The sequence below is a fragment of the Arachis ipaensis genome, chromosome B4, assembly GCF_059453495.1.
Source record: "Arachis ipaensis isolate K30076 ecotype BB chromosome B4, ASM5945349v1, whole genome shotgun sequence".
NCBI classification, from domain to species: domain Eukaryota; kingdom Viridiplantae; phylum Streptophyta; class Magnoliopsida; order Fabales; family Fabaceae; genus Arachis; species Arachis ipaensis.
In genome coordinates this window covers 15390133-15401850 of record NC_142439.1, presented here as the reverse complement: position 1 = coordinate 15401850, position 11718 = coordinate 15390133, and positions in this window count along the sequence as shown.

The following is an 11718-nucleotide window of genomic DNA, read 5'->3' as shown; positions in this document are numbered from 1 at the left end:
ATTATTATGTCATTAATTTATTTTACATGCTATCATTATAATAGAGCCTAGATAATATGATTATTATTATTATTATTATTATTATTATTATTATTATTATTATTATTATTATTATTATTATTATTATTATCAAGTCCAATATTTGTCGATATAAATAATTATTGGTATTTCTTGATGAGCTTAGAGTTGCTAATGCTTCATCAAATATTTTTCATCTTTAAGTTACTAATGTCATTTATATTAGTAATTCATATATATTTAGTCATATATATATATATATTATTTGTGTTTTAATATATTCATTTTTTATAATTATTCGTTTAAAATATTTATAATTTGAATCGCTGACTCAGCAACTCCAAAACTTGACACCTAACCAATAATAATCCTTAATCATCATCACATCTATTAAACTTTTTCTTTAAGTGATCGAAAAAGGAAAACAAAAGAGAAGAAAGGAAGCACGAGAATATTAAGGGAACAAAAGGAAAAGAAATTGGCAGAAGCCATTAAGGGAAGAAAAGGAAAGAAAATGAAAACGTGGCTTATGTACATATATATATATATATATATATAACCATGACACCTAATAAAGCTTTACCACCATAAATCATCATTCATCACCATCATTTCTCTTCATTCATCACCGAATTGCTCTTGGAAAGGAAATAAAGAAAGAAGGCCGAGAGTGAGCAGAACGTGTTTTTCATGAAAACCAAATTTTTGGCTTCGATTTTTTGTGATTTGTAACTCCAATAAAAAATCTAATTCGATTAAACTGTTCATATCTTTTTTTTCTGTATCTTGGCGTTACTTTTGTTCGGTAGAAGTTGACGGTGACGTAGCTCCCCTTTCTCTTGAGTTCGGCCAATTGGAGTTCTAGGAGGCACAGACGATTTCTGACGTTTTCTTCTTCAGCAACTCAATCAAAAAACTTTTCTAAAATTTCCGTTACCTTGATTTCGTACAGAGGTAGGATTTTGATAATTTCTCACCGGTTAAATTTATATTGAACAAGTGAATTGATGTTGTGATTGATTATTGATTGGATTTAATTGAATTTATATTGAATTTTTGTGATATATTAATATTTGTGATAAGCTTGAGGTTCGATCAGTTTAAGTACAGCCAAGAACCGGATTATTTTGATGAATTCCGGACTAAAATTGTTTTGGAAATCAAGAAAAATTTGTGTGATTAAGAGGCCGATAGATTAAATTAAAAACGATGAAGAATTGGTAGTCGTAAAACTCGAGAACGGATTTAAAGTTATATATATTTTTGAACTGATTATAAAAATTTTTTTTTGGGTTTAAAAAACTGTATTTGTTACCATTACAATATTATTAATTTGAAAATAAAATTGTGTTTTGATGAAAATTGAGATTGATTTTATAAATAAATAAATTTAGAGTTATTTTGAGTAAAAAGTAAGTGTTTGAAAATGAGCGAGTATTTTTATAAAAACTCATAGTTATTTTTGTAAATATTAATAAACAAAGATATTTAGTAGTTTTCTAAAAATATTGGGTTACAAGTAAAATAATTAAAAATTTGCGATTTAAAACATCATTAATAAAAGTCTACAAGTAAAGCTTAAAAGAGTTAAGTTTTCAAGAAAATTATAAATATTATTTATTATTTAAATTATTTTATCTCTATTAAAAGAAAACTATTATTATTTTTATTAATTTATTAAGAATATTATTTAATAAAGATATTATTATTATCGATATTATTAGTGGTAAGATAGAACAGAATAAAAAAGAGAATACCCTTTTTAAAAGATTTAGAGTCACAAAGTTAACTTAAGAATTTTATGACTTAGTGAATGGTGAGAAAACAGTGTGAAAATAGTTTGAACTATTAAAGATAAATAAATAAAAGACTGAAGAAAGAGAGAAGATAAATCAGCACGTGTGATTTTGGGAAGGTCACGAGAGGGTGACAATAGTATGGTTATGGTGTCGAAGGATAAATGTTAATAAGCAGTGGGTTTTGTTTGTAAATGATTGTGTGAGGACGCCCGCAAATATGGTATGGATTTTAGGAAAAGGAGTCACATGCTTCAGTTGGAGAATCAGCACCTGCAAGTACTTGCAGAGGTCATATTCAACATACTTTAGCTGGAAAATCAGCGCTTGCAAGAAGTAGAAACTTGCAGAGGTTATGTCGCAGGAATGCCTTATCCAAATTGTGAGTTGGATTGCGTCGGGTGCGGGTCAAAACCGATAAATGAGCTCATTACCTACGATAGGACTAGACATGCATCATCCTTGCTGCGCATTTGCATTTTACTTGATAATGTGAAATTATTGTGATTGTCTTTTTGTGTTTGTGCATTCCCTAATGGTATTCTGAATTGTTATGATTGGCTATTTCTCTGTGATTATTGTATATTTGATTGTGAATTAATTAAACTGTGATAATCCTGACTTAACTAACTATCCCCGACCCTACTAAGAACCGCCCAATTCTTACCCCTTCCTTCTATCCCCATCAGATGGAAACGAGCATCCTGTTCTATGAGATGGACCCAGTAACGTCCCATGCTTTTTCTGAAACATTTTACATTTGATTTCTTTTATTACTATCCTACCCTCTAATTTTATCAAAATTCCTACACTACCCTTATTCCTTTTCCCAAACCTAACCCTAATTCTAATTTCAAACACTCTCTCACCTCTCACACACTTCCACCCTCCCTTACAAAATTTCATTAACCCACAAAAAAAAGAAAAAAAGAAAACAAAATTGAAGTAAGGAAGAGAGAGACAGAAACCAACAAACTGATGAGAAGAGAAAGGAAAGAGTCGGCGATGGTGATGATGGAGGCCACCGCCGCTGACATTATTGTTGTGGTAGCCACTGCAGCCACTGGGTACAAGAGAAAAAAGGAGAGAGAATGGGCGCCAGGCAGAAGAATGCAAGGGAGGAGGAAACCCTCCCGCTGCCGTTGGTGTTGTATGGAGTTGCTGCCGCCGTTAAAGTTGCTGAAGCTTATGCAAGATTTTTTTTACAATGCTGTCGTCGATCTTCTATCTCCATTGTGAGCTGCCAGATCTGGTGTTGTTGCTGTTATTAGAGTCGTTGAAGTTGTGGTTGCTGCCATGGTTGCCGCCATTGAACTCAAAGGAGGCCACTGCTGCTGTTGTATTGATCCCGTTTAGTGCACCGAAAAGCTGTTAATGCCCTCTTTATTTTTCCTTGCTTATCCCACTGTTGATTTCCAGGTGGGTGAATGTCGAAATTGATGTCGATGTTACCACCGAAGATGTTCATGGTCTTAATGCTAATGTTGAAGCTGCTGTCGTTGCCTTCCATCATCATCGTTATCTCTTTTGTTTGGTGTTTCCTTCGACCCCTTCAAACACCATATTTCAATCTTTAATTTGACACTTCAGATTCACTCTCTTTGATCCTTTGGGACCAAGTTGTGAGTAGACTTTACATTTATAATTATCTTATTGTGCATCTATAATTATTTAATTATCTTATTGTGCATCTATAATTATTTTGACATATATCTATTATGATCTTTGAATTATACTCACTATATTTTCCTTGAACAATTTTAAATTGATTATAATAATTGATTTATTAGAATTAAATAATTCATTTTTATGAAGTTTATACTTTTGGAACTATACATGAGACTATATATATTTTTTATGAAGTTTTACATTATTCCAAAATGTTTAATTTTACTTAAAAATCTATTTTTGAAGCATTGAAGTATTTGTTGGTACTCACTTACTTTAAAGATTATGAAATATATATGAATTTTTTTATGATTGAAAAAGTATGATTGGAAAAATTTCTAATGAGAAAGTATTATCTGATTTGATTTGATTCGATACCTTATATATTTGAAAGATCAAAGATTTGTTGTATTTGAAATTATATGTTTTGAATTGGTTTGGAAGATTCATATTAGAAAACCGTAGTTAACGGCAGTTATGACGTTAACTTAGATGCATATGGCTCAGACCTCAGCTAGCAGAGGCATTGCTAGCCTAACGTGTAGGCCACACGTTGGATCTGTTATTTCATACAGACACACTAGAGGAAAGGGCTACCCATAGAGGTGGAGCCGCCCAAGTGTGGACTTTTGATTTGATTCTGTATGAGAACTCCCTTATTGATTCACTCATTATTATCAACTATTATTTTCTAATTAAAATTATTTTGATAATAATGTTTATATGGTCTCATGTCGATTATAGATGTATTGTCAAGTCACTGAGTTACAAAACTCACCCTGTTTTTTTAAAAATATTTTTCAGGAACAAATACTTGACTATGTGAGACTTTCTATTCAAGAGTAACGATCTGCAATGAGTACCTATTCTTTGTCGAGTTCCTAGATGTATATGCTCCATATGTCACAGGCAGGATTTAACCATTCATAATTATTTTATTTTATTTGTTAAAAATGTATAACTAACTATTTTAGAACTTGTAAAATATTTGTAACTTTCTTATTCAACTTATATTTAAGTCGGTTAGGCTTGCTAAGGGATTATTTTCTTGAGCGCCGGTCATGGCTCATTTTGGGCCGTGACAAAGTGGTATCTAAACTTAGGTTTAATCTGTGTAACATGAAGCAAGTGTCCTATGGTAGGATCACAATTCTATAAATAGAAGCACGCCTATTTGTACAAATTGTGGCACTATCAGAGGCCTATAGGATTGTCATCTTTGTCCTCTGTGTCATTGTTGTCTTTTGATTATTGTGATCATGCATCCTTTGCCGTTTCTTGCTACTCCCATCCTTTTCTTATACCCAATCTGGACTTATCCTTTGGTAGGTTATTTTGAACGCATTGGTGCAATGGTTTCGGTTTTGACTCTTTATCTTTTAGCTAATTCTACTCTTTCCCACTTTTGTGAATATTTGCTTTAACCTTCTTCATCTTCATGTTATTCTCTATGGTTTCCGATTTTAATATTTCATCCATGATCTACAAGATTTGATTTTTTTTTGTGAATTACAATCTGGTTCCTTTTATAGAACTGTATTCGGATTTGTGGATTTGCTTAGCTGCTGATTGAGATGCTTTCTTCTGGATTTCGATAAAACAAGTTTGTTCTTATGTTGATAATCTTTGAAACTAACATAATTTTGAACCACTCGTAATTCTTTCTTTCAAATAAAAAATTTTGAAAACCGTTATTCAATTGCTCAAGGAGAAGAACTATGCGATGAACATATGAATGAAGTGTTATTATTGTTTGTCGAATTAGTGATTTTATCTACTTAGTTAGATGGATCAAAGGTCTTTCTGATCTAGAAGTTTGTTTTAATTTTTCTAATTTGATGATCTAGTTCTATTATGGTATTGTGTTGCTAGACATGGCTTTTCTGTCACAAAATTATTGTGATTATGTTGTTCTATGATTTTTCTATTGTTGCTGAATTCTGATGATTTCTGCAGAATGTGATGCTTGTGAAAGAAATTAGTTATTTCAAGAGATTTTTAAGAGATATATGATACTTGAATGAATATATTAAGGCTTTTGAAATGATGACAACAAATTAGGGAGTATATTCAGCAGCTACTGGTTTTTAGGAATCAATTTATGTGCCTAGATTGAGTAAGGGGTTATTTGAATTTTAGGTGATTGCCTCTAATTGTACTTTCTATTATGTATGGTCCTGATTAACATTGTTTGGTTTTCATCTTTGTTGTGCATTTGCATTTTACTTGATAATGTAAAACTGTTGTGATTGTCTTCATGTGTTTATGCATTCCCTAATGGTATTTTGAATTGTTGTGACTGGCTATTTTCTCTGTGATTATTGTATATTTGATTGTGAATTAATTTAACTATGATAATTCTGACTTAACTAACTATTCCCGACCCTACTAAGAACCCCCTGTTCTTACCCCTTCCTTCCTTCCCCATCAGATGAGGGCATCCTGTTCTATGAGATGGATCCTCCCTACATATATGAGGATCTTGTACAACATAAATTTTATGTAGTAGCTGCAGAGATTAGGACCCGTATGTACATTCTATGTGACACCCTTTCTGTCATCTAATTAACACTCCGCTCTTTAATCCTGATATGCCTTATGAGTTCCCGTTGCATTGGCTTCATCCTGATTCTCTGTTTCACCCGTTCTATGATGGACCTGTACCTCATCAGTACCCTGATCTGCCTAAGGATTAGGTGGTCCCTGAGCCTGAGCTTATGGAGGAGCATGTACTAAAGCCTATACCTGAGTGGGATATTCCTATAGAGCATATCTCAGTGTCTTCTTCTGAGCCCTCATCTGAGGAGCTGCACACCACCTCCATTAGTGGACCGACAAATGTGGGCCAGGGTAGTAGTACGAGTGCTAGGACCCCTCCTGAGATTGTTGAGATTTCTTTTGACGACGACAGTTGATGCTTGGAAGATAAGGATGTGGCTTTTGGGAGTTTTTTTTTTTGTTTAGCCTCTCACTTTTGATTAGACTCACTGAGAGAGTATGATGTATATAGTTGACTAGGCTAGTTTTCAGGCGCCAGCTTAGGGGCTTCCTATATGAACCAGGGCCCAGAGTGTTGACTATGTATATAGTAACAAGATTTGAAGGGTTGTACGCTAACTTATGATTTGTATGACAGTATATGTGTGTGTGTGTATATGTGTAAATCGTATGTATGATGTATATTATCTTTATCTCTGATGGTTGTGTTATTTTATCGTACTTACTTGATAATTTCAGTTTTTCCGAAAATTCGATCGCGCGCTAATACGATTACAGGCTTAATAATAAATACTTGGTTAATTTTTAGGAAAGCAAGTTAGTGACGCTTGATTTTTAGTATGATCATGACGTACTAAAATTTGGGACATTACAGTATGCAATATTTGTGGCCTAGAGATCCCTGACTTGGATCTAATAATTATAGGATAAGAATTAGTTGTATTTGCATTAGTTATATTAGTAGTATCTAATGCATCAGGTTTTATATTATATGAAGTAGTAGAGGGTGAAGATGCACTAACTTCAATGGGTTGAGTTTGTGTATCTAAAGTAGTAGATTTATTATGAGAATTATTTTTGGAGTATGTATCCTAAAGAGTCAAAACAGACAAGGTGAGATGAGTAGCAGGAGATTATATAAAGACATGAGGAGCATTCGTAGACACACTACAAAAATAATCACTTTTAGCGGCCATTTATTTTACTTTTAGCGGCAATAAAAATAGCCGCTAATATATTTACCGGCAATTAGACATTAGCCGTTTTATGCTTCGCCGCTAAAAGGTTTTAGTGGCCATTATAACATTTGTCGGTAAAGACCATTTTAATGGCCGCAAAAAGTATATAACTTTTAGGGGCAATTTTCTTGGCAATTTATATGGCCACTAAAAGTAATTCTAAGATGGAAACATTGTTCACTTTTAGTTGCCATTACTATTGCCGCTAAAATCTATTTTACCGGTAATTTATATGGCCACTAAAAAATTCTAAAATTATACTATTATTCACTTTTAGTTGCTATTACTATTGCCGTTAAAATCTTAAGAATTTTTTTTATTATACTCACTCTTTTAGAAATAACAACCTATCTTTTTTCTAAAATTTCAAATTATTTTTACAAACAATTATTATTATTGTACATAATACAAATATACTAAAATTAATTACTACAAAATAAAATATTTTATTGAATTCAAAATATTTATACACAAATTTCTCTTAAAAAGTAATAAAGCATAATACAAATTTATACTATAGTTACAATCTACATACAACCAGTCCATTAACCATTATACTATAGTTACAATTTAACTGCATCATCCAAAGCATATATGAGAATCAAAATAATTGTGACAGCAAACAGTAAAATTTATCTTCATTTCTGTTTGCTGCTTTTTCCCTAAGCCTCTGCAAAAATAAGGGGAATATAAGGAGAATCTCAATTCTAACCGCCACCTGCTAATATAAGTATTATGTAATTTACACATGAGAATTACACAATCAGTAACCAAATAAGATCACCAAAAACTATATTATGACATTAGCAAGGGTTAGTACATGCATCATGGATTTTAATAAGTCTATAACACCCTCCTATTGGAACCTGCAAAGTCCATTCAAAATTTCAGAAAGCTTGCATGAATAATTTGCAGCTATTCATATTCATCATGAGTGTCCTCAACAATTAAAACTAAAACCATTCTCAGAAAAAGATAAACTAATATTTGTACCGCAGGTTTGGCTCTTCTGCCAGTAAGAGGAAAGAGGTAGTTCCAGCACCTCCACCAAAAATGATAGAAGCTACACCTTTAGGGGTTTCAAAATTATGTTCCTCCTGGAATGCCTTAAATTATTATGCACCCAAATCAAAATCCATTCATCAAAATACCAAGAAAAAAAGGTAACTGCTTTGGCATAACCATCAAACTTGACTGCAGAAAAAGGATCAATTTTTGTTACAATGCAGTTGTAATAGTAATTTACCGTGGACTCTTGATTCACATCTGATGTGAAAATAGTGTATGCAGTTGCAGGCTTGGATGATTAAACACTCAAGAACGTTGTTGTTGTTCTTATTTGAGGTGCTATGTTAGATTCACCCCAGAACAGAGTTGCTCTGTTTCTTCCAACTTTGTTACTAAGTTAAACTAGATTGGTGGCACTCAGTGCTGCACAAGTTGAATCCATGGCTCAACTCAAAGTCTCAAACCTGGGGCTACTGATGAAAACTAGAAATGCTAAACCTTTTTCATAAATTTTCCAGTTGCAGGGTTATTGGGAATCAACCATAGAACACCTCACAGAAAGTAGAGAAATAGAACCATAATGCCACCGAACACACTATTCGCAGAATTCTAAGGTTCAGGATATGACATTTTTTCATCACTATCTACTTCAGTCAGAGTTGCTCTACACTATAAAGAAAATTTAATAGCCATCATTAACTAGATATAAACTAAAAAATGTTCAAAAAAACGTTATTTATGTAGGAAAGAAAATAAAACAAAAAGCAATAATCCCCGTATGATTAGACCACAAATATCCAAAAATGAAAAATGTAGCCCCCTTGCTTTCTGATTGAAAATGTTGCAAATTAAAAATATATTTATAAGAACAAAAAAAGCGAAAAAGAAAAGAAAAAGGAGGGGGCGAGAAGATTCATAAGAACATTATAGAAGTATACATACCTTCTCTAAAATTTGTGGTTTCAATTTCAGTACATTTCTGTCTGGACTGATATTTGCGACAACACGCATGCACTCCTATACTGAGTGGCTCAATCATGGCTCCTTCCTCCAAGCTCACATTGTCAGGTAGCTTGAAACATAGATTGGTAGGATGCACTGGTGCGGAATTTATAACCCACAAACTAACCGGCAAGTGCACCGGGTCGTACCAAGTAATACCTCAGGTGAGTGAGGGTCGATCCCACGAGAATTGATGGATCAAGCAACAATGGTTAAGTGATTGGCTTAGTCAGACAAACAGAAAAGGGTATTGAAGGTTCAAAAGCATTAATAGTAAATTCAGAATATCAGAAAGCAAGCAGTAAACAAGTTGTGAAAAATATATGGAGAAGCAGTTAAGGTTTCAGAGTTATCTATTTTCCAGATTGAATTTTCTTACTTACTATTTTAATCATGCAAGATTTAATTCATGGAAGACTATATGTGACTAAACCCTAATTCCTTAGACCTTTTTAGTCTCCTCTAAAATTCATCAACCGCCAATTCCTTGGTCACTTAATTCCAATTAGAGCGTGAAGTTCAATTGTAGTTTATATGACACAAAAATCCTAATTACCGAAATATAAGAGGATTATATGTCACGCATCCCGTTAAGTCCAGATAATTAGAAATTTAGGAGAAATTGTTTTCAAGCTGTTGTTCAAGTAAAGAGCTTTTCCAAGTTATACAAGAACTCAATTAGAACAAGGGTCATACTTCCGTTCCACCCAAATTCATAAAATAAAGAACAAAAATAATTCCTGAATTATAAATCAGTACATGAATTAAAATAGAAAAATAATAGTACCAATCCATACAATAGACAAAGCTCCTAACCTTAACAGTGGATGTTTAGTTGCTCATGGTTCAGAGAGAAAACTAGGATTTTGAAAAACTGTAAATTTTGGAATGAGGTCTAAGAGAGGAGAAGAACCTGAAGGGCTGATTCTTTTTCCTTTTTATATCTAATCCTAATTAATGTGAATTATTTTTCTAAAACTAAAATAATATCTTTTCCTATTTTAAAATAAAATACAAATTCAATCAGAATAAATTTGTCTTCATGTGCAGCTTTGTATGAAAGCCTGGGGACCACATGCGTGTTGAGGGTCCACGCTGAACTTGGGAAACCTCAAGTTCAGCGTGAAGGAGGCAGTATTGATTCACGCTTTTCCTTTGAATTCACGCTGAACTTGGAAAATTCCAAGTTCAGCGTGGGATAGTACATGGTTCTCCTTTAGTGCGTGGATTCCACGCTGAACTTGGAAAATCCCAAGTTCAGCGTGGACAAGGCCGAATTGACTGGATGGAGGGTTAGTGCTCCACGTTGAACTTGGAAAATTTCAAGTTCAGCGTGGAGTGGACAGCATCAATTCTTCGTTTTCTCCATTCTCTAGTCTTGGCTTAATCTCTGCGAAATTCGTCCCAAATGCTACCTGAAATAAACAGAATTGCATACGACTCAAAGTAGCATTCAAAGTGGCTAAAATATATTAAATCTTGATTAAACTTAGCAATTCAAGTAAAAATTCACTAGGAAAAGACAGAGTAGATGCTCACACATCACAACACCAAACTTGAATTGTTGCTTGTCCTCAAGCAACCAAAATTAGTACTTGATTAAGATGTGAATTTGAATGAGAAGTGAGAGTTCAATTATGCTCAAGTCTATTCTTAAAATGGGATTTATTCATTGTAACTCTGAATAGTTTTGGCATCTCACTCTCCTTTGAATTAGAGGAATGTCATTGTTATTCAGAATTAGAATTTGGATAATATTATGAATTCTCTGATCTTTATACTTCAGTTAATTCTTGAACACAGCAGATATCTTTTAATTCTCTTTTAATCGGTGCTTTGCACCTTGAGCCTAGCCGTGACTTTAAATGTTCTGTCTCAAGGGTTACTTGACACAAAAACACCACAGACACTTAACTGGGGAACTCTCTTGAAGTTCTGATTTTTCTTTCAGCTACTCCCAGACAGTGGTGCTCAAAGCCTTTGGCATACTCTACTGAATGCAATTGATCTTGACTCTAAATGTTCTGTCTCAAGGATTACTTGACACAAGAACACTACAAGCATATGACTAGAGAAACAACTCTTTGAGTTTTTAATCATGTCTGACCTCCCTAGTCATTGATGCTCAGAGCCTTGGACCTTGCTCTTATTTTTCTTTTGCTGTTTCTTTTGCTTCAAGGATTAAATGTTTGGTTACTTCAGAGAATTCATAATAGTTCTCTAAATTCTTATTCCTCATACACCAACATTCTTTGATTCAAATTCAAATATGCACTGTTCATGTCATGCATTCAGAACCACAACAATCCCACCACATTTAAGTAACAAGACTAATCTTAAATATAAACTCACTTTCTCATGCATTACATCTTTTTCTTCTTTCTTTTCTTTTTGATTTCAAGCTTAGTGAGCAATACATGAGACACTCTTTCAGAATAAAATCAAATAACAAAACAAACAGTAAATTAAACTAGAACCTAGAAATTGAA